At 38.0% G+C, this 25,334-nt stretch overlaps 1 pseudogene; it reads left to right on the top strand.

The window, feature by feature from the left end:
• The first annotated feature begins 21,281 nt into the window (after nucleotides 1-21,281).
• Nucleotides 21,282-23,766, top strand: LOC132162551 (cytochrome P450 81E8-like; annotated as a pseudogene).
• Nucleotides 23,767-25,334: the final 1,568 nt, after the last annotated feature.

Below are 25,334 nucleotides of genomic sequence, written 5' to 3'. Positions count from 1 at the left end.
CTGTCTCCCCCAAACTCCAAGATGAAGAAAGAGAAGCCATGAGGAAAGAAATCAAAGAGAAAGAAGCGTAGTCAGTTGAATGAAAGTTCCTTCAATCCAAAGGGATATTTATAGTGCGTAAGCCCTTGGAAAAGGAAGGGTCACATTTAAATGTGAAGAGACATCCCGCCCAGAATCGCCTAGGAAATCCAAAATGGTGACGCACCACGTCTCCCGCCATCGGAGGCCGTGCCTGTAATAATCATGAACTCCGAAACCTGAAACGACAGATACCAAAAGACTAACGGAGAATTTAATGACCGAGGCTCACAATATATTCTAATCCACGGCCATGCGAGGTAGGACACCCGACCACAGAATAAAACAACAAGGGCATTTAAAGGTACCCGAAAATATCAAAGGTACCTGAAAATATCGAAAGATCAAAGACAGTTCAGATATGCATTCAAAGCATCCAAAAAATATCAAGAAGACCAACAACAGTTCAAATAAGTAGGAGCAAAAGTCCTTATACAAAACAAACAAAAATGTTTAAGTATGGGAAACCACTCCCACTTCATCGGTATCGTCATCTACGAGGATCTTGGGACCAAAAGGCTCAGGGGGTAAATTCGCTTCCGAGCGGAACCCATGCACATTAACTTCCGAGGCATCAAGAATCAACTCCCTTCCTGCGTCAACCATTTTGTCAACAGCAGCAGCTGGCACCTCCAAGAAATTCGACTCAGCTATGGCAGGGTCGATGCCAAACTGATCTCTACGGATAGTGAGGTATCGATGATTCTCAAAACCCCAATGAAACCCATGGGCCCACAACAAGTCCCGAAGCCAAGTAACAAATGACAGCTCCGCGAGATAACGAACCGCTTTAGCTTTCCAAAAGCGGTACCCTTGGCGAAATCGATCACACATGGCTCAGGAAGCTTCCAAATCACTTACAAGCTTCTCACAGGCAACTTCCGAATGAGACAATTGAGCCTCAAGTGTTTTGAAAAGTTTCTGAAAGCCCTCCTCGAAAATCAGAACTTCAGAAAGCTCCTTGGCAATTTTCACATTTTCTGCAACCAATCAGGCAGCTGTGGACTCCGCCTCCGTATCCCGCTTCGCCAACTTCTGGCCATCTCGATCGGCAACGTCGAGGCGCATCTAAAGATGGGCATTGACCAACTTTGATTCACTAAGCCCTTGTTTGGTCGCTAAAAGCTGATCCTCCTTCCCTGCCAACAAACGGCGGAGATTCTCCACCTCGGAACTAAGGTCCTGAGAACTAGAGGCCCCTTGTTGCTTGCTTAGCTTCTAAACTAAGCCCTGAAGCTCGACTCTCTCATCAGCATACTCCCGCTGGCCCTCCAAAAACTCGTTATACCAACTCGCGATAAGAGTGGAGCTCTACAGGAAGGGAAATCACCTCAGAAACATCAAAGGCATAAAAAAAAAAAAACAAAAAAAGAAGTGTAAACAACTTATCGAATAATGACAAGGGATCAACTTGTCCACGAACATCTCTGGAGTAAGCCTACCCTCCCCTCGGGTATAGTCCACTGGAAGCAGCTTGCTGACTACCGCCAAACGGTTTCCCACCAAACCCGAGGCCAAGGATCTGATAATCGGAGAACTCCTCCCGAAATGCCCCCTAATTGACTATCCTCGATACACATGAGGCTAATCAGAGGACCCAACCGGGGGGTCTACAGGCCTATCCTCAGAAGGAGACGTAGTGCGGGTCTCACGACAAGTGGCCACTGGCTCTCCCAGCTCCCGAGGTTGCGCTTCCAAGGGAACTATGTGGAGGGGAGAAGCTTCCATTGCAGAAATGAGCTCTAAAGCCTCATTTGAAGCGCTAGGAGGACTGAAAGTTATCGGTACAGAATCAGACTGAACGGGTGATAATACGTCCAGGAGGTCCATTGACTTGTCCGCACGTCCTTTCTTTGAAAGCGGTTCCAGGGGTGCCTTACCTCTATCAACCTTCCTCTTCAACACCGGCGGATCCATCACAAACTCCGGAGCCGACAAAACCAGGCCCTGAGCATCGGAACCAAATGGCTTTGAAGCCGGACCCAAATCTTTTTAAGTAGATGCCGTAGTTATGGCCGGCTTGCTCGAAGAGGAGACATTCTTGTGCACTTGACTCTTCTTGCTTGGGGGCCGGGCAGGCGACTTTGAAACCACCTTGTCACCTGTTGGATTTGGTCTCTTAGGGTTCCCCTGACGATCCTAGACCACCTTATCCACTGGAATTTGGTACCCCAGGAGCTACCGAAGAGCGGAAGCATTAACGATGTTACCAAAAAGCATCTGATATGCATTCTCAGGAAGCTGAGAATACTCCAGGATGTAGTTAACCCGGCCTTGCTGCTTCGGGCTCAGTGCAAGACATTCCTTCCCTGCAGTACAAAGGGAAGTAAGGACGTATGAGGCAAGATAAAAAAGAAAAGAGGAAGAACTAAAAACACTTACAGCTCTCTCGGGAGGCTCCCCATTCCCAGGGAATGGAATGCTACAAGGGCAGAGCCTCGAATGTCGACGCTTCCTAAATCCCGGATATGTAAAAAAACTGCTCTGCCCAATGCTTGTTGTTGGAGAAGGTTCTCCTGAGCTCGATAAATTGGTTCTTCTCACGAACCATAAAAGTAACCGTCTCAAAAGTGGGGTAAAAATGAGGCCCAAATATGTTGAAGAATTCGGGGATCGATAGGGTCTTTCTCGGGAATACAGAAGGCCACAACAGGAGGGTAGCCATGAAATAACGCTAGTCGTTAGGCATAAGTTGCATAGGGGCCACCCCCAAGAAGGACAACATTTCCCTCACTATGGGAGAGAAGGGCAGACAAACTCCTGCCATGAAAATACGTTCATGAACGCAGATTTCCCCAGGGCCACTAACCATTCCGGTAGAGTCATTTGGAAAATGCAACGAAACCAACGAGGGTATGTCATAGTTGTGGCGGATCACCCTCTCATCCTCCACCGTGAAGTAGGATCTTTGCTGGCGTGCAAAATCTAGGCACAAGGATGAAGGAGATCCTTCACCAACCAGACGCACTCTGGCTGAAGAGCCGCCTGAGCGGCGACTTAGAGGAATCTCCGATGATTGCTCATCAGCGATTTCGTCAACTTGTACTGGAAGTTTCTGAGAAGACATGGTCACTAGGAAAATCAAATGCTCTAAGACCTGAGAAGCGGATGGAAATCTAGAAGGCTTAAACGATGAAGATCGATGGCGAAATCTTTATAGGAGAAGAAACCTCGAACAAGGCATAAGGCATTTAATGCAAGAACATCATGAGCCTGCAGTCACGCTTGAACCAAAGAGACTCAAGCCAACTTTCCCTTCAAAAAACGCAACCATAGGCACTGTTCGCACATCAAAATCTGTTTCGTCAGTTTTTGAATCACGCTTGGCAGAACACATGGACGAGCAACGACGCATTTACGTGGATAAAGACAGAAGATTGAAAATTGTAAGATTGCAACAAATCTCGGAATATCTGGATTGTGCGAATGTCAAGCTCCATAAATGGTTAAGACGCTAAGAAAAATGGTTACAAGGGAACTGAGCAGGGAAAGACACTTGAACGGTCCACCTTCGAAAAAGAACACCACTAGAAGATCAAGAATTTGAATTCTCTCCTCCCTAAGTCTTGACAGATGGAATTCGGGGGGTAACTGTTACACATAAACCCATCGCCCGAGTCCACGGGTAAGAGGCCCATGAGCCCAAGAAAGCCCGGTACATCCAAATGGGCTCAATGCAAAGCAACGGATACGACGTCATCCCCTATGCTCTCGAACGGCCAAAGTCCAGTTATGGGGTCACAGTGAACCTCACACGCTTAACGTCCGAATACACCTATCATATTAGGGACAAGACTCAGCCACATAGACAGCTCACGCATAGTAGGATCACTGGGACGGTTACGATCCTACTCTTAAAGACGCCTCACAGATACAAACCGTCCTCAGATCAACGTATGTAACGGCCTCCTACCGGTCATAAAGAAACGGAACACAAATATTAACTCTTCCGACCGTTGTGCCCATATCCCGGATCCTCCGCCTGGCCATCATAACCACCTCCACATGCTCAACTATAAAAGGCCTCACTCCGAAGGTTTGAGGGACCACGAATACGAATACTAAACTAATACACATACTGACTTAAGCATTGAAGGAGGAATCGCTGGCCAACACCCGGCGCATTCTTGTTGTTCTTAATACTACCTAAATTAGTAGATAATATTTAGTACGTTTAACTCGCAAGTGCACAAGATCAAAACAATAGTATAGTACAGTAAGTACGAGATCGTTCCCACGAGGATTGTGATTTCATTTAGAATTAATTAAAAATATCAACTTGTCACTGAATTGATATTGTGAAAGAGAAATAAAAAGATAATAAAGATAAATGAAAAGCTAAAGGTAGGGCTTTGATATCCACCACTAATCATACTTAGATAATATAACAATATGTCAATGCTTTGATCATGTTATATCTATCTAATGTTTGTCAACCTAAGGGCATGGGTGTATACTCCTTAAGCTATAGATTTTCCTAAGCAACAAATTAGGCATGGGTGTATACTCTAACTCTTTTCTTTCCTAAAGGATTTAGCATGGGTGTATACTAAGTTGTTCTTTAGGAAAACAAATATTTTGTGAAAATTGACAAACACATGAGGCCTAGGGCATGGGTGTATACTCCCGGTTCCCCATGTTGATTAACCCAAGAATCCGGCATGGATTACTTTTGTTACTTATGTTAAACTTAGGACTCGGTCATCCAAATTGATTTAACTAACTAGTCCATACTACATGCATATAATGGCCAGTCACATACATAGGAGAAATTCATGAAAACATGAATTAATCAAGTTATATATATCACAACATGATCATCACAAAGGCGCCAATATTGAAATATTAAATAAGCATAATTAGGGCTTCAATCTAGCCCTCCTAAAGAGTTAGTTACACATAATTAAAATAAAAGACAAAAGAAAAGATAAAGAAAGAACCGAAAACCACTCCTAGAAGTAGCCTTTAATTCCTCTCCCCAAAGTTGTCTCCTTCCAATTGTCGCCTAAATTCTCTATTGAATTGTGAGGCTTAGAGGTCTATTTATAGGGCTTAGGAGAGTCCTAGAAGCCCAAGTAATCCTAGGAATTTCGGAGATTTAAGTCCAAGTCCAATTAGGATAGAGGAAATAAAAGCGGTCAATGCTTTGAGGCAAGAGGTCCAGTTACCCAGTCCAATTAGAATTTCAGAATGGCGGTCTTAACTTGCGGCGCGATTTTGGCCTTGTGGAGCTCCGAATTAGGAAAATGATGTTTCCCAATTATTTATAGCATTTTGAGTTAGCTTTCCAATGCCTATTGAATCACCTCAATCGGATATTTGAGCTGAAAGTTATGGTGAAAATCCCGAGAGATATACAGAGTCCAATTTTGAATCCAATCCGATTTGACTCCAATTTGAGAAATTCCGATTTAATCATTTCCTTTATTTGATTAAACTTAACCATGATTAGCTAAGCTTAACCATATCTTATAGGTCTTCCCAATTTTCCCTTTAAGCTTGGAACTTTTCCGTAAACGCTTTCTTTTCTTCCAAAAACCTATAAAACAAAGAAAGTACAAAAAGGAAGTAAAATAGAATGAATTAACTAAAACTAAAGGATTAAAACATGTAAGTTAAGAGCTTAAAATATGACTATTTTAGCACTTAACATACCCCCAAACTTATATATTGTTAGTCCCTTAGCAATACAAAACTAAAAATTAAATGAAAAACTGAAAACAAAAATATAAACCATCTTTCGTGGGAGGTACGATTGCATTTATCGTATGCAACAAGCCTTTTAAACTCCTAGGAATTCCCTAATGGACGAGTGAAGTCTTGTGAGGGTTTTCTAGAAATGTTACCCACAAACATCATGCACAGTTCATATTATCCCAAAAATTAAAGTATCACTTCAAGATCATGATTTTCATTCATTAGCAAGCTTAAAAAGATGAACTCCATCTTCACAATGAATTGAAATCTCAAAGTTCAATTACTTACAAAGGACATGCTAAATCATCACAAGTTTGAAAACAGTGTAAAGTGAACTAGCAAAAAATCATGAGGCTTCCAAATCTTTCCAATGTGTAATGTCTCCATATCTCAAAATTCATTGAATTCCCTATTAGAATGAACAACAATGGCATATTTCTTTTCTTTTCTTTTCTTTTCTTTCCTCTCGCTTTTTTTTTTTTTTTTTTCTTTGGTGAGGTTGTGCAATGTTTGGTTTCCTTAAGCTTTCTAATTGACCCATGTAGCAAGTGTTAAGTCAATGACTCCCAAACCAAATGGTTTTAGGGCATTAGTTGTATAGACACCCCTAAGGACCTACTAACTCGAGTCAAAAAGGCTACAAAACCAAACTAACCTTAACATTGATCAAATCTAAATTTTTTTCACCTTTTGACGTGAACACTCAATGCTTTGATGCAAGAGGTCCAGTTACTCAGTGAAAAGCCTATCAATGATCATTTATTTATTCCTTTTTTTTTTTTTTTTTTCACAAATATGTCAAAGTGTCCATCTAATAAATCATCCAGTTTCATCCAAGATACAGTGATGAGTGCCAAATATTACATATTTGGACCCCTTAATTTGAATTTACTAAGCCTTTAGCTTTATTATTTTCTGATGTTTTGCTTAGTTTTGGTGTTTTAGTGATTTGCAGGCTGTTAAGAGAAAAATGAGCCTTTAAGGTGATAGTTGCAACTCATTCTGGGGCTTAAGACACTTCATGGAGCATTGGTAGCGAATTGGGATCGAGCGATGATTCGCACTCGATGAGTCCCACTAAAAAGGTTATATATTGAGTTGTATAGCTCGGATTGAGGTGATCTTGGTGTCATTGGAAAGCTAACTCAAAGATCTACAAATTCATATTTCACAAGAGTAGGCAAATTCTGACTGAAAGTACGCTCGAGCGCACATTTAGTGCGATCGAGCGCACTCGCGCCCTGCGCCGCAACATACATGTTGTACAAGTGCGATCGAGCGCACTCGGCCAACCTGGCTGTGCTAAAACCCTAAAATTAGCTTATAAATATCATTCTTTTTCATTGTAAACGAACGGAGACGCGCTGGGGGCGCCGTTCTTGGTCGTTTTTCGTGTTTTTTTGGGTTATTGTAGCTTGGAACTCGAATTCTTTTGTAAGTTTTAATTTTAATGAAGTAATTTAGTTTCTTTATGATTTATTTTGTCATGAGAGGCTAAATCTTTAACTAAGGTTGAAGATGAAGCCTCACCATTGATTAGTTTTATATTTTTATGTTTTTATGTTTTGTTCGTACAAATCCGACCTTAATGTAATGTATGTTCGTTTCAATTCAATTATGTGGCAAAATTGTGTTTGATTGTGTCAAAGTTGGATATTCAATATGTTTCATCCGACGGATACTTTGCATCTTTTGATTTACTTTGGATATCTATTGTCTTTTGTGCAAAGCATGGATACATTGGATCTTTTGAACTAAATTGGATATGCATTGCCATTTGTAAAATGGATGGATTCATTGAATCTTTCAATAGGAACAATAGAACATGCATATGTTTTAATTGTTTGTCAGATGTATGAACAAACATATGAGAATGTATGCTTTAATTTGGTGAGGTGAATTCTAAAACCTTAGTCGTTTATCTTTTGATCATTTTTATTTTATTTAGTTTATGTTTGTTTATTTTCAAAAATCAAAATCATTCGGAACTGGGTTAAGATATAATTGATTTAGATAGAAATTAAAGTTCACAAATACAATTCCATGTGGATCGACCTCGCACTTGCACACACGCTATATTGCATATGACTCGTGCGCTTGCGAGTACAATTAAATTTGTACATGAAATTTTGGCGTCGTTGCCGGGGACTTGTTTGTTTTTGTGAAAATTGATTTTAGTTTAAATTGATTTTATTTTTCTACTAGTTTAGGTAGATTTTTGTTTCATTTTCTTTTTGCAATTTTTGTTTATTTTTATTTTTATCTGTTTCTGTTTTGGTTCATCTAACCATTAAAAAAAAAAAAAAAAAAAAAAGGAGTTTGGTTTCTGTTTTCATTTTTTTCTGCAGTTATGTGGAATCTACTCCCTGCTTGTGCACTCGATCGCACCCCACTCGCGCTTGAGCACACTCGAGCACAAGGCAGCAGATGAAGCGCACCTGCACTTGATCCTCCCCATATGCTCGAGCGCACCTCCGCAGACTGCACCAAAACGGGCCAGCACCTTGGATTTTGCCAAACTTATGTTTGGTCCGTTTTGTGAGTTTTTGCGTTGAGTTTTTATTTTTAATTTTTGGGTATTTTTTGTTTATTTTATTTATAAAAGAAAAAAAAAAATTTGGTTAATGTTTCATGTGAAATTGTGTTTTGTTTTAAGAGTGAGAATAAGCATGAATTTTCCTTTAGGTAATTTTAATGCTACCCCTAGTTGTAGGATACCCACTCCTACCAACTATCCTTACCATTTTCACCCACATGGACCATGTTCATACTACTCTAACCCTTATCATAGTTCAGGTAATTGTCCATCCTAGGGACAATTTTCCAATTTTTCACATGAGCAGATGAACACCAACTTCTCTAGTCCGAGGTCTAAATCAAATTTCAATTGCTACACCCCAGACTGGAGCAACCATTCTAATTTCTCGTGGCAAGCTCATGCAACAGGAAATTATGCTCCCCAATCTCATGAACTACACCATCCTGAATATTCGCAGTTCAATAACCCTTCTTCCATGCCGTCACCTTGCAATTACCCTCTTCAATAGTCATTAGTGCAACATTTTCCAACTGCTCATGTCGATGACTTAGAGGAGAGAGTAAACCAACTCATGGCAGCTAGGCGTTCCCATACCCAACCTCCTCACACTCACGCACCTCATAAGGCACGCTCATATTGTTATCATCCTTCTCATCGGATAGATGATTGTCCATTCATTAACCATTACATGATTGATGAGGAAGATGCTAGTGAGTCTGTACATGAGCGTGTTCAAACCACCACCATACTTAGGAGTGAGGAAAAGGATGAGGAGACTGTTGATGAGCCAAGTCTGGAGGACCCATTGGAAAAGTGTTTTGCTCAATTTGGATGTGACCTAGACCTTGACAAGTTACTTGAGCAAGTTGATGCCTTATTGGACTCCACTCCTAAGATGCAAACTGAAAATGGGGAAACCACTGAGATATCATCATCTAAATCATCTGCATCAACAGCTAAGCCTTTCATTATGGATAACCATGAGGAGGAAGAAAAAGAGGAGCAGGTTGATCACATTGAGCCCCCGTCAACTCCAAATCTGTCCAATGACAAGGGAGTGAGTACTGAAGCTCATCCCTTCATCAAAATCCCTCTTGAGACAATTCATGAACCCCAAGCTTCAATTCTTCAATGTCTCAAAGAGTCGTCTCATGCTGAAATTCTCAAGGATCTATGCACACAAGGTCACAAATCTAGGAACCACGTTCCTAAGAACATCCTTCGAAGCAAGCAACGACTAGGCTACCTGAGACGGCGAAATATCCTTCCAGAGGGATATCAAATTCTTAAGAAGAAAGGGTGGAAGGGATTGGTCAGACATCCAAATGATCGGGGAAAGCACTGTAAAATTTTTTCCCCATTTTAATTTCTACACATTTTCTTACTTTCTTATTTTTTTTATTTTTTATTTTATTTTGTTTCATCTTATCAGCAATTAATCTTTTGATATTTGTTTCTATGAGAAAATATTGCTGTTAGATTTTGACAAGTGTTTTGGTGTTCAAGTTTGGGGGACGCCCTGGCCTTTGCACACTCGACTTTCCTCATCCCACGGTATTGTATCTCTTGCCACATTGGGGACAATGTGTCATTTAAGTTTGGGGGTGTGGAAAAACACATTGTCTTTTTGTTTGTTTTTATTTGTTTGTTTTGTTACATCATAACTATGGTTGATTGGGAATGAGTTACATCATAACTATGGTTTGCATGTGATTAGTGTGTTTAACTTTTTGAACACTGCATGTCATTAAAAATCTGAGTCATTTGACTCATTTGATGGATTAGAGAGACTTCACATGTCTGAGTTGAATCACAAGCACACTAGCATAAAGTTTGTGAGGTATGAGATTTGGATTGATTAGGGTGTGCCTTGCGATTTGTAGGATGAAGTGTTGATGAAACCTTGGCTTGAGGATATATAAAAATAAAAAATAAAAAAAATAAGGTGTCATCATCAGTTTGAGCTTTTCATTGAGTAACCGGGCCTCATGCCTTACTAAGCATTGAGTGTTCGCGTAAAAAGATGAGAAATTCAATTTGGTTCATTGTATGGCTAGTTTGGCTTCGTAGCCTTTTTGACTTGAGTAATTAAGCCTTAGGGATGTTTTACATCTAGTGCCCTAAAACCATCTGGTTTGGGAGTCACTGGCCCAACACTCGTTACATAGGTCAATTAAAAAGCTTAAGGGAGCCGAACATTGCACAGCCTACACAAAAAAATAAAAAAATAAAAAAATTATATATATATAAAAATGCATGTCGTGATCTAAGCCTTTGGTGTTTTCATCTGTGTGAATTCCTATGAATTTTGAGGTACACCCAAGTTTGAGAATAAATTGAAGCCTCATGATTATATGTTAGTCTCACATTGCACTTATTGGAACATGTGTTGTCTCAAATTTTCATCTTTGAGTTGAATGATTTGTGGTTGTCTTGATGATGTGATTGTGGTGTTCACTATGATAAACCTGCTCATGATGTTAAAAACCATGTGTTTGTGTGGAAGTCCATGTTTATCAAATAACATAGTGCATAAATGTTTGTGGGTATCATTCCTGTTAAACCCTCACGAGACTTCACTCGTCTTCTAGGGATGCTTAGGGGTTTAAAAGGCTTGTTGCATATGCTAAATGCAATTGTCTCTCCCACGACAGCGGACATATGTTTCTTGCTTTCATTTTGTTTTGCTAAGGGACTAGCAAAATGTAAGTTTGGGGGTATTTGATGAGTGCCAAATATTACATATTTGGACCCCTTAATTTGCATTTACTAAGCCTTTAGCTTTATTATTTTCTGATGTTTGGGTTAGTTTTGGTGTTTTAGTGATTTGCAGGCTGTTAAGAGAAAAATGCGCCTTTAAGGTGATAGTTGCAACTCATTCTGGGGCTTACGACACTTCATGGAGCATTGGTAGCGAATTGGGATCGAGCGATGATTCGCACTCGATGAGTCCCACTAAAAAGGCCATATTTTGAGTTGTATAGCTCAGATTGAGGTGATCTTAGTGTCATTGGAAAGCTAACTCAAAGGTATACAAATTCATATTTCACAAGAGTAGGCAAATTCTGACTGGAAATGCGCCCGAGTGCACGTTTAGTACGATCGAGCGCACTCGCGCCCTGCGCAGCAACATACATGTTGCATGAGTGAGATCGAGTGCACCTAGAGTGCGATCGAGCGCACTCGGCCGACCTGGCAGCGCTAAAACCCTAAAATTAGCTTATAAATATCATTCTTTTTCATTGTAAACGAACGGAGACGCACCGGGGGCCCCATTCTTGGTCGTTTTTCGTGTTTTCTGGGTTATTGTAGCTTGGAACTCGAATTCTTTTGTAAGTTTTTGATTTTAATGAGTAATTTAGTTTCTTTAGGATTTCTTTTGTCATGAGAGGCTAAATCTTTAACTAAGGTTGAAGATGAAGCCTCACCATTGATTAGTTTTATATTTTTATGTTTTGTTCGTACAAATCCGACCTTAATGTAATGTATGTTCATTTCAATTCAATTATGTGACAAAATTGTGTTTGATTGTGCCAAAGTTGGATATTCAATGTATTTCATCCGACGGATACTTTGCATCTTTTGATTTATTTTGTATATCCATTGTCTTTTGTCCAAAGCATGGATACATTGGATCTTTTGAACTAAATTGGATATGCATTGTCATTTGTAAAATGGATGGATTCATTGAATCTTTCAATAGGAACAATAGAACATGCATATGTTTTAATTGTTTGTCGGATGTATGAACAAACATATGAGAATGTATGCTTTAATTTGGTGAGGTGAATTCTAAAACCTTAGTCGTTTATCTTTTGATTACTTTTATTTTATTAAGTTTATGTTTGTTTATTTTCAAAAATCAAAATCATTTGGAACTAGGTTAAGATATAATTGATTTAGATAGAAATTAAAGTTCACAAACACAATTCTCTGTGGATCGACCTCGCACTTGCACACACGCTATATTGCATACGACTCGTGCACTTGCGAGTACAATTAAATTTGTACATCATACAAATTATGTGCTAATGTGTTTGTGTAAGATCAAATCAAACATATGAATTCCCAACTGTCCTAAGCAAGTAACCAAACTGAAAAACTCAATTATTTGATCATGTGTTCAAAATTTTAAGCTCACCAATGAAATCAAATCACAATTTTTAAGATCAACCAAAATTTTAAGATAAACATGAACATGCATATATTTTTTTCTTTTTGATTTTTCATAAATAAAAATAAAATAAAATTGGGACAAAGTGTGTGTAAAGTGTCCCCCATACCCCCGAACTTAAATTACACATTGTCCCCAATGTGTGTATAATATGGAAAGAATTTACCCGGGAGATGGACGAATTGTTTGAAATAGCATGGCTCATTGCACACTCTCAAACTTGAATTGAAGCACACTTGTCCCTGCAAATCAAGAAAACACAAAAACAAGTAAAAGGAAACAAAACTAAAGATAAAAAGATAAAATGGAAATACACAAAGACAAAAATAAAATAACAAGATAACTATGGGGTGCCTCCCATGAGTGCTAAGTTTAACGTCTTCAGCCAGACTATGGTACTTTAAACTTGAAGCACCAATCTTTCCTTCTCTTGCACTAAAGGGAATGAATATTTTCTGCTGCAAGGTGATTCTGAGTGTTTCTAAATCGGGGAGGACCACTCTGAGTTTTCTCAAACAGTTGCTCATCCGGTGGAGAATCATGAACTGGAATAAAGTAAGAAAAAAACTTAGGGAGCTTTTCTATCTTGATGTCCTCAAATTGCTCATGAAGTAGCTCTAACAGACCTCTCTCTTGGCCTCTTGGTGTTTCAGGAATAAGAGCTAATGGTGAAAAAATCTCAGTGCTGTCTTCTTTTTCCTGATGTGGCTCTTGTGGATCTTCGGTTTGCTCCTCTTTCCCTTCTTCCACTTGATTTTCAGCCACCTCTTCACTCCTCAATGAGACAGCTTGCTCATGATAGTAGGTGCACTCTTCCTCCATGTATTGTCCATTGGGATTTTCTATCAACTGACTTTGACACTCTTCTTCTTGGTATTGTTGACACCAGTTGATGGGAGATGCCCTCAGCTTCCTGGCCAATTTTTCCAATTGTACTTCCAGTCTTTGAATGGCTTGATCGATCCTTGTATTGATTTGTTCTTGATTAGTTATCAATTGCTGTTGCGAAGTCACCAAGGTGTGTATCATACTTTTCAGTCTATTCAGCTTTGACCCCTGCTCCTGATTTGCAGATAAATACAAAGGACACGTTTATGTAGAATGATCAAAACGAGAACATGTGGCACATACCTAGAGTTGGGTGGCTGGCTGAATAGGGGAGATGTTCCGAGTAGCCATGGATTTTACAAGTATATTTAATGTCTTTTGCATGGCAGCCAGCTGATCTTGTAGTGGTGGATCCGATTGAGAGGAATATGAATGATTTCTAGGAGCTTGACCTTGCCACAAGAAATTTGACTGTTGGCTCCAGGTTGGATTGCAGGAATCAAGATAGTTGTCGTTCCCCGGTCTAGAGATTGATGTGTTCTTATGCCCATTAATTTTGTTAGAAATTTGTCTCATTATAAGACATTCTCTAACATGGTGATAAAGGTCATGGCATAAAGAACATGGTCCATGGGGTGTCGAAGTGCCGCCCCACATGTGTGAAAGTAAAATAACAAAAGATAAAAGGGGGAAATAAAAACAAAATTAAAAATAAAACTTACGAAGATACAGACTCAACTGACCTTGCATAAAACAAAAGAAAAAAAATCCGATCTATAATTATCATAGTACTGTGCTGCTCTCTGGATGTGCGATCGATCGCACTATGAGGTGCGCTCGATCGCCCTGGTTGGGCGATCAATCGCACCTCCAGAGGCACAGAAACTGCGGAAAAGACTATAAAAACAAAAAAATTTAAAACAAAAATAAACTAAGGAAAATAATTCTAAACAAAATCAAATAATCCCCGGCAATGGCTTCAAAAACTTGTTATTCTGAATACTACCTAAATTAATAGATAATATTTAGTACGTTTTAACATGCAAGTGCACAAGATCAAAACAATAGTATAGTGCAGCAAGTACGAGATCGTTCCCATGAGGATTGTGATTTTATTTAGAATTAATTAAAAATATCAACTTGTCACTAAATTGATATTGTGAAAGAGAAATAAAAAAGATAATGAAGATAAATGAAAAGCTAAAGGTAGGGCTTTGATATCCACCACTAATCATACTTAGATAATATAAAAATATGCCAATGCTTTAATCATGTTATATCTATCTAATGTTTGTCAACCTAAGGGCATGAGTGTATACTCCTTAAGCTATAGATTTTCCTAAGCAACAGGTTAGGCATGTGTGTGTACTCTAACTCTTTTCTTTTCTAAAGGATTTAGCATGGGTGTATACTAAGTTGTTATTTAGGAAATCATATATTTTGTGGAAATCGACAAACACATATGGCCTAGGGCATGGGTGTATACTCCCGGTTCCTCATGTTGATTAACCCAAGAATCCGACGTGGATTACTTTTGTTACTTATGTTAAACCTAGGACTCGGTCATCCAAATTAATTTAACTAACTAACTAGTCCATACCACATGCATATAATGGCTAGTCACATACATATGAGGAATTAATGAAAACATGAATTAATCAAGTTAACTATCACAACTTGATCATCACAAAGGCGCCAATATTGAAATATTAAATATGCATAATTAAGGCTTCAATCCAGCCCTCCTAAAGAGTTAGTTACACATAATTAAAATAAAAGACAAAAGAAAAGATAAAGAAGGAACCGAAAACCGCTCTTAAAAGTAGCCTCCAATTCCTCTCCCCAAAGTTGTCTCCTTCCAATTGTCTCCTAAATTCTCTATTGAATTGTGAGGCTTAGAGGTCTATTTATAGGGCTTAGGAAAGTCCTAGAAGCCCTAGTAATCCTAGAAATTTTGGAGATTTAAGTCCAAGTCCAATTAGGATAGAGAAAACCCAAGTCCAAATCGGAATAGGATTCGCCAAGAATTGGGGTCTTAACTTGAGGCGCGATTTTAGCCTTGCGCCACTCCGAATTGGGAAAATTATATTTCACAATGCTTTGTATAATTTTGAGTTAGCTTTCCAATGCCACTTGAATCACCTCAATCTCATATTTGAACTAAAAGTTATGGTCAAACTACCGAGAGGTATGCAGAATCCAATTTTGCCTCCAATCCGATTTTGACTCCAATTTGAAAAATTTTGATTTAATCATTTCCTTTATTTGATTAAACTTAACCGTGATTGGCTAAACTTAACCATATCTTCTAGGTCTTCCCAATTTTCCCTTGAAGCTTGGAACTTTTCCCGAAACACTTTCTTTTCTTCCAAAAACCTATAAAACAAAGAAAATACAAAAAAGAAGTAAAATAGCATGAATTAACTAAAACTAAAGGATTAAAACATGTAAGTTAGGGGTTTAACATATGAATATTTTAGCACTTAACAATCCTCTTAATGCGTGTTTTTTTTTTTGTAGATTTACTAAAAGGCTTACAGAAAGGCGAACCACGAAAGGCGTAGCTCTGAGATTTGGATTCCCTTAAATTCATCGTGTCGGAAACTACTTCAACAGTAAGGTAGAGGGGGTAGCTAGAGCTAAAGTGGCTTGGAGAGATTTATGTGTTCTGAAGCAGGAGGGGGGTTTGGGATATAAAAAATCAGGATCTATTTGGGTGGCTTGGGTGAAGGTGTATTTGTTGAGGAGTAGGAGTTTTTGGAATGTAAATATCCTCAAAACTAAAAAGAGTTTTGTAGTTGTTTGTTTGTTGATATAAAATTCAATTATTCATTAAAAAAAAAAAAAAAAGAAGTGAGAGACTTCATATGAGACCCATCTATTCAGATAAGTAACGAAACAACCCAATATTTATTTGTTTATGTGAATTTTATATAAAACTTCTCAGTTTATATATGTCTAAATTGCTAACCATTCACACAAATAATTGTTATCCTCAAAATAATTAAATATAGACATATCTAGGGGTGTAAACTAGCCGAGCTTGGGCTGGCTTTTTTTATTTTTTTATTTTATTTTATTTTATTTTTTTTTACTGTAAGACATTTGGTTTCAAAGAGAGATGATATGCATCCTTTTATAGATAAGCAAACTTGAGGATTGGTTTTTTTTAACAATGTGGGACAAGTTAATATGTTGAATTCAAATTGTAGTTGGACAGTGCCCCCTACAAAAAATATTTTTTCAACGTTTCTCTCTCTCAATCTCCCTCACTAGTCACAGTGCATCTTCCACCCCAACTTTCATTTCTCACTCTCCCACTCTCGCTCACCAGACATGCAGTGATCCAAAGTGTTTGGGTATGTTTGATTCTTCAATAGTTTTTGCATTTCTTAATCTCCATCAAAAGTTTCTACTTGATTCTTCTTCCTTTCCCTTGAGTCTGCTCTAATTAAATATGGGTCTTTTTAATGATTGCTCCTTCCCTCTCTCTCTCTGATCACAACTAAGTGGAGAAAGCTTGTTTTTGTTTGGGTGAAGAAGATGAGGAACATGAGAATCATAGATGGAAAGACGGGGAGAGAGAGAAAAAATAATGTTAAAAAATTATATATATATATATATTAAAATAAGTTATATAGTATATTTATTATTATTGAGTAATATTGACTATATATTTTTAGTTACTTAATAAAAAAAAATACAAGTCAAACTTATATGAGCCCATTCGAACTTCGCTCGCGAATACCCCTAGTCATATTGGTCATACAAGCCTAATAATTGCAATCAAGTATTCGATGAGGATTGGGATCTCGGGAAATCTATTAAAATTGCCGGCCAACACTTTTGCAAATCTAAGCCATTAGATATATCTAATGGCTTATAATAAGACACCTACTAAAAGGTGGGTGGCATATTCCTGAGGTTAAATTTTTTTTCCTTCCAAAACTTCCTTCTTCCTTCTTCTTTGCTTCTTCCTTTTTCATCTTTTCGTGAAAAAAAAAAAAGAAGCTTTGACAGCTTTTGCAATTGTTTCGGACCACAATTGTTGTGGCTCTGTTCATATCAAAAACCTGAGAAAAACTACGACCAAGCAGGGATCACACTACCGAACTAGTAATCTTGTTTTGAGTTCTTTGTCCGTTTTCGCAGTTTATTTTGATCTTTTAGTGGGTTTGTTGTATAGAGGATTGGAGTTGTTATGCTGCTATTTGTTCTTTGTTGTCCCTGAAGCAGATAATATTTTTTATAACAAAAACAATGAAGACTTCTAAGTAATAATCTCATGTAGTTGCTCTATTGCTTAAAAAAAAAAAAAAAAGAAGTTGCAGTGCAGACTTTATATAAGGATTTTAGTATTTTACTTCGTCTTTTTTTTTTTTTCTATTCAATATATTACTTTTTTGTTTTTAAAAGACACTTTAAACTAAACTAATGTGTGTATATATATATATATCTTTGTATGGAAGTTCAAATCTTCCAACAAAAAGTAATGTCTTGTTTGGCTTATATAATTTTATTCCTTGTTTGTTGATGACAAAAATATACTTTTGTAACAAAAGAAAAAATGGATAGCATTATGGACGATTCCCTTCAAAATATGAATACTCAAATAGATTGGACACCTAAAGTTGATATGGAATTTAATAACCTAGAAGATGCATGGAGCAATGGAAAAATTATGGAAAGCAAATGGGTTTTGGAGTGAGAAAAAAAATTAATTGTTCTCTCAACATTCAGGATGCTAACTCCAACTCACATGCAAAATGTTATTCTCGTCAGGTGAACATAATTTGAGTTTATAGCGAAATAGCCTAAAATAATTGTAATTTTCTAACATGTCTAAATGCATTTCATGTTTGTTGTTTTTGTTAATGATATTTTATTTTGTTTTATAATATAGCTAATTGAGCAAGTGCCTTATTCAGTACCAATGATAATATTTAACAAACCATTTGGAGATAGACCTGAAACCGGTTTCATTGAATTTCTACATGTAAACTTACATCATACTCGAAAAATAATAATACGTCTCATATTAAGTTGACAATTTAAGTGCTATACTTTTTTTAGGTAATTGATGGATTCAATCTTACACCAACACTTCCTGCTAATAGCGCAAATACAAATTTGAATCTCAGAAATTTCCTTGGAAAGTAACAAACTTACAAATGGAAAGAAAATTCATAGCACTTTCTTATTAGTTTGAAAATTGACTTTGATTTTGGAAACATGTACATTGATTTTCTATCGTCACTTGAAAGCATTTCAAAGGCCCACTATGTTGGTGCGAGTTTAAATGGTGGTGCAATGGTGGCGTTGGTTGTGATTTTTGGGCTTTTGGTGGGTTTGTGTTGTTTAGATGATACTTTTGTGATTAATAGAATCAATTCAATTTTGAAAATTATGTTACTATTGTATGAAACTTTTTAGCCAATATGACAATTTTTAGTCAAAGTTACTATGCAGCATATGATAATCTTAATTTCTAGATTGAGAGATGAAATTTCAACTAAATGATCAGACTATTGTTAATCTTAGAAGACATTAGAATTTGTAAAAACTGGGATTGATGTGAATGTAGACATTTGTAGAAAATGAGATATTGCTTTTGATGTATAGTATTGATATTTAGTTATATTGCTGATAGATTTGGTAGTATTGTTGAGTATCTAGTGATCTAGCTTAAGTGCTAGAGTGGCATATTTCATCCAGGCAAGTGAATCACTCACGTGAGCTTGATTTTCTGGATCATTCAAGCGAGCTTGAAATTCAAAACTAAGTGGTATCACAACCCTTCAAGGATTTATAGTCCAGGAATTCTCAAATATTTGGAGACAAAGATAAAATCAAAAGACCAACGTATAGCTCAACATTCATTCTGAAATGCAGATTTCTAAAGCAAAATAGTAATCAATATCTTAATTTCATCTCCTACCAATAGAAATGAATATAATCTGCAAGTTCTCATTTTGGCTAAAAAGTTTCAAACAATAGTAACATAATTTCAAAACACTGTATTTTTACATTTTTTTCAAATATTTTTTGAAAAAAATTAGTTATTGAACTAAAAAATAGCAAATCTTCTACATCTCTACATAATCTGATTTTTGTAACTCCCTTAATGTCCACATCAGATGACTCCAACTCTTTGCGCTCATTTGTTCCTCCAAAGCCAAAGGTGTTTGATAAAGCTGCTCTAATTGGCATTTTTTTTAAGAAGTCAATGGTGCAACTCCTTGCAATAGAACACAACCATTTAGTCACGATTGCAAAGGGTAATTGCTAATAATACGTCTAAATGTAAAGAAAGCTAGAATTACATCTTTTAAGTTGCAGATATTTGAGGAAATCTCCACAAATCTTTTTTCTTTCAAGTAATATAAACCCATGCTTTTTTTCATTTCCATGCAAAATCCAGTAGAAAAAGATCTGGGAAAAAGAGTTGGGCAACAATGAGTCAAGGGTCAATTACTACAACACCATAAAAGATGACGACATCATCACCTCTTGCAGGCATCCAAAACCACCAATCAATTCTATCGCAACATAAGGTCACATATGTAGGAAAACATACAAGTAGCAAAAAAATCACACACAAACAATAATGTAAATAGTGTTTGGAGGTTAGATAGATATTAAATGTAAAGACTAAAGAACACACTCAATGCCAGAGATCACAAAGATTACCCACAAACCCATAAAATTTCTCACTTCAAAATCACCCCTTCGGATGAACACCTAATCAGTTGCCTCTTTCTCAACCGAAAATTCAAGAGGAAATTAAAAACTCCTCCATTACACCCCTCTTACCACTCATTCAGCCAACACAAGAGCATCCAAAAAAAAATTCCCATTCCAGAAACAACCCAAGAAAACCTATCCAAACATTAGCAAGACTCTTCCCTTCTCCCATTCGGTTAAATAGAAAAAAGGCACAAAATTTCAAACTTCACCCATTCGGTTAAAGGAACACCCAAAAACCTTGAAAATTTAACAAGATAAGCTAAAGAAAAACAGAAAATGAGCGAAAGCAGGGGAGAGAAGAAATACCAAAAATTAAACATTTATCGAGCTGAGCGAGAGCAGGGGAGAGAAGAAATACCCAATGCTGAAAAAATTAAACATTTATCGAGCTGATTCCTGTTTGGACACTGAGAAACACAAGTGCCAGAGTTGGGGCAAGGTCTGCCACCCCAGTTGCTTTCCTCTGCACACCAACAGTGGCCAAGCCACTGTGCTTCAATCTGTACCACGATTTTCTGGAGAGGGAGGAAGGGAGGAAGAGGGTGTTTGGCAAACCCCAAGGTACTGTAGACGAATCCCACGGTACTGTTTATGAATAAAAAGAATAAAAAAAAATAATGATTGATATGAGAAAATGAAAAAGTGATATTGGAAAGTAAAAAATTTTGTGTTGTAGTAATTTTTTTATTTAAATAGTAATAAAAAGTAAATGATGTAATATAAAAAGTGAATGATTTGATATAAAAGTAAAAATATTTTTTTTGAAAAAAAAATGAAGTGAATAGTGTGATAGATATAGGGAAATATGAGAGGATTTAACAAACACTCCCTAAGAGAAGGGCAGAGTGATTTTTATTTTGAAAGACAAACAAAATAAGGGGCGTTTAAATTTTGAATTTCAAATTTATTTATATGTGGTATATTTTATGCCGTTTGTTGTAAGGGACGGCTTAGATTTGTAAAAGTGTTGGCTGACAATTTAATAGATTGCCGGGGATTCCAATCCATGGATGACGAAAGAGCATACGCACTCACTGATGTGAGGCATTAAATCATATCAACGCTAAATTAGTGGGGGCTTGTTTCACGTGTAATAATTCCGCATGATAGCCACATGGAATGCCTGCAGAAAATTGAAAAGACAGCATATATAAATGTCCACCACACATGGAATCCAAAGACGATGTCCATTGGACGCAAAAGAAACAATATATAAGCTGTTACGTCAAACGAGTTGAGCAAAACTAAAATGAATTGAGATACATCCTCACACAAACCTCATCATCACATATCAGAAAGAAGCAGACGTGGAAGCCATGGTGTTGATATACTCATCCCTCTCTCTTCTCGTCGTCGTTGTTGCTTTCAAGCTCATCATCCACCTTCAAACAAGAACACCCAAACACCTCCCTCCCAGCCCGCCTTCTCTGCCAATTTTGGGTCATCTCCATCTCGCTAAAAAGCCACTCTACCGGACTTTCCACAGCCTTTCGCAAAAGTACGGCCATATTTTCTCTCTCCGATTCGGTTCCCAGCTGGTGGTTATCGTATCGTCCCCATCCGCAGTCGAGGAATGCTTAACCAAGAACGACGTCGTCCTGGCGAACCGCCCAGACTTACTCGTGACCAAGCACCTGGGCTACAACCACACCACCGTGGCAACATCACCCTACGGTGACCATTGGCGCAACCTCCGCCGCATTAGCTCCTCGAGATCTTCTCAACCAACCGCCTCAACATGTTTATGGGCATCCGAAGAGACGAGGTCAAGCGCTTGCTACGCAAATTGTCGCGCAACTCGCGGAAAGATTTCGCCAAGGTGGAGCTGAAATCAACGTTCTCGGAGCTCACCTTTAACATCATAATGAGAATGGTGGCTGGGAAGCGGTACTACGGATACGGGGAGGACGTTAAGGACGAGGAAGAGGCGAGGCAGTTTAGAGAGATAATTAGAGAGGCTTTCGCGAATGGAGGGGCGTCGAATCCTCAAGAATTCGTGCCCATGTTGCGGTGGATTGATCTCGGGGGTTTGGAGATGAGGCTGATGGGGCTTGCTAAGAGGACGGATGCCTTCTTGCAAGGCCTTATTGACGAGAAGAAGGGTAAGGAGGAAGGAAACACTATGATCCACCATTTGCTTTCTTTGCAGAAATCACAGCCGGAATACTATTCCGACCAGATTATCAAAGGCCTTATTTTGGTAAGTCTTCTAAGATAACTAGTGTCTAGGACGATATTACAATTTTTTTTATATATTAATCTAGCAGTTTATTATTAATAGTTTTGTTTAATTTATTAATTATAAATGACTTTATTCTAAAAGTTGTAATATATCTAAATATTTTTATTTTTTTAAAATTATTTTCTATTGTTAATATTATTATTATTATTATTTTATTGTTTTGGTATAACAAGTCAACAAACTATCCGAAAATGAATAACGAGGTAAAAAGTAGATAAAGGCCCGTCATCCAATCTCTATGGTAAACGTGGCTTCATGCATGCATCTTGCAAGTGTACATGTTTAGCTAGTACAGAGTGTCGGCAATGACATTGAATATGAGCTCAACATCTTCTCATGTCTTTTACAACTTGTCATAAAATCTTGGCCAATTCTACGCCCAATAATCAACGTATTTTTCCTTTCAAACTCTTGTACTAATTCATTCATATTGAGCAGGACATGGTCCTTGGTGGGACCGATACATCAGCAGTGACATTAGAGTGGGCGATGTCCAATCTACTCAACCATCCTAATATATTGAAGAATGTTAGAGCTGAGTTGGACAGTCAAGTTGGGGAAGAGAATTTGATGAACGAACTAGATGTGCCTAAACTGCAGTACCTTCAAAGCATAATCTTGGAGACCCTTCGATTATACCCGGCAGCTCCATTGCTAATACCCCACATGTCCTCTGATGATTGCACAATTGGAGCATATGATGTTCCACGTAACACGATGTTATTGGTGAATGCTTGGGCTATACATAGAGACCCCAAGGTGTGGGATGACGCAACCAATTTTAAGCCCGAGAGATTTGAATGTGGCGAAGCTGATAAGCACAAGTTGATGCCATTTGGGTTGGGGAGGAGGGCATGTCCTGGGGCAGGACTTGCCCAACGAACGGTGGGGTTGGCTTTGGGGTCATTGATTCAATGCTTTGAGTGGGAACGAGTTGGTGAGGAAGAAGTAGACATGACCGAAGGTATTGGAATTACCATGCCCAAAGTTGTGGCATTGGAGGCCAAGTGTAAGGCGCGCCCCATTATGAATAACCTTTTTCGGGAGCCTGTAGATTATGTTTGAATTAACAATGTCTTAGAGTTGTTTTAAAAAGAAAAAAAAAAAAAATGTCCTAGAGTTTTGAGTGGATAGCACTGAGAAATATTTTAGGTATATGTTCAGTACTTAGTAAGCCTCATGTTGTGCAATAATCTATCTAAATTAATAGGTAAGTAATTGTACGTTTTACCTGCAAGTGCACAAGGTCAACATGGTAGTATAAGGTGCAAGTACAGGATCATTCCCATGAGGATTGCTGAATTTATGTTTAAAAATAAATTCCTTAAGTAAAAACAAAGATTGATTGTTAAAGTGATGATAATAAGAGGTAGGGCTTTGACATCCACCATTAATTATATCTAGCTAATATAACAATATGCCAATGCTTTGATCATGTTATGCATATTTAATATTTGCCAACCTAAAGGTATGGGTGTCTACTCTTTAAGCTATTGATTTCCCTAAGCAACGAATTAGACATGGGTGTCTACTCTAATTCTTTTCTTTCTTAAAGGATTTAGCATGGGAAGTTGTTCTTTAAGAAAGCATGAATCTGTAGAAATCGACAAACACATGAGGCCTAAGGCATGGGTGTCTACTCCCGGTTCCCCATGTTGATTAACCCAAGAATCCGATGTGGATATCTTCTGTTACTCTTATTAAACCCAGGACTCGATCATCCAAATTGATTTAATTAACTAGTCCATGCCACATGCATATGTTGATCAGGCACACACATATGAGGAATTCATGAAAGCAGGAATTAACCAAGTTAAATAGCATAACATAACCATCACAAAGGCACCAATATTGAAATATTAACTAAACATAACTAGGGAAACCGAAATCAAATAATATTGAAATACCCCATTAATGGAAACCGAAATCGAATAATCTTCTCCTGGCCTATGTTCAACAGTCCAAACACCAACCAATATAGGATGTTAGTTGAACTTCCATTGTTGACCAGAATTCTGTGGATATTGTGATTTGCTATGGTTAAGGTGACGAGCAAATCATCAGTGTGGGGAAACGAAATCCGTGTATAATCCCCATCCGTGAGCCCTATTAATGGGGACTCCTTTTGAAATTTTAGAGGTTTCTAAAATAGGTAAACCTCTCGGTTATTTGCATATTGTGCATAAGCTTTTCTTGCTAAACTAGACTCTTTTCCTCCAGCAAATCCTCTAATTATAGACCGGATTTCAGCTATCACATCCTAGTTCCTTGGTTCTCTATGCTGCTAACTACTGCTCATTTCCCGCTTCTGGTCATCTCTTATTTCTGCACTCTCCCGTGGGGGCCATGGGGCATTCTCCCGACCCTTCTCATCTTGGTGAGCACGGTCTCGTCGACAAAAATCCCGAGGTGGATAGTCTCGGGGCTAGTAGTCCCGGGGTTGATGGTCCTAGGGTTTCTGATCCTAAGGCTGATCATTTCTCTTGTTCTGCCACTCATTCTTCTGCTCTTCCAGGAATCGAACCAGCTTACCATTTTTTATGAACTTCTCAATAAGCATTCTTAGGGCTATGCAGCCCTCGGTATAGTGACCTTCTACTTCATGAAATTTACAATATCTATCTTTGGTTCTTTTAGGAGGATTACTTGAATCTTTGAAGGCCTGTGGAATTTTGGTTTTTTTATTTTTTTTATTTTTTTTTATCTCCATAACGACTTCTTAAATCTCGGCATTGTGGGGCGCAAAGTCGTAATCTTTGAACTTATTGTTTGGCACCTTCTATTCATCACTAATTTTTCGAGGCTCTTTCTTTTTCTTTTCCTCTATCTTCTCTTCGGGTTGCCTTGAACTATCCATAGCCTTCAAAGTCTCTTCTTGGTTGATGAACTATTCCACTTTTTCCATTAGACATTGAAAAGTGATTGGCTGCTTCCGGGCCAACTTCCTCACTAGGGAACTCTCGGATGAAATGCCCTGGTAGAGGGCTGTGAAAACCATATATTTGATTGGATCATCTACAGCATCTTCT

Source organism: Corylus avellana, chromosome ca9 (genome assembly GCF_901000735.1).
Source record: "Corylus avellana chromosome ca9, CavTom2PMs-1.0".
NCBI lineage: Eukaryota > Viridiplantae > Streptophyta > Magnoliopsida > Fagales > Betulaceae > Corylus > Corylus avellana.
This window is presented reverse-complemented; position numbering and strand designations above follow the sequence as displayed.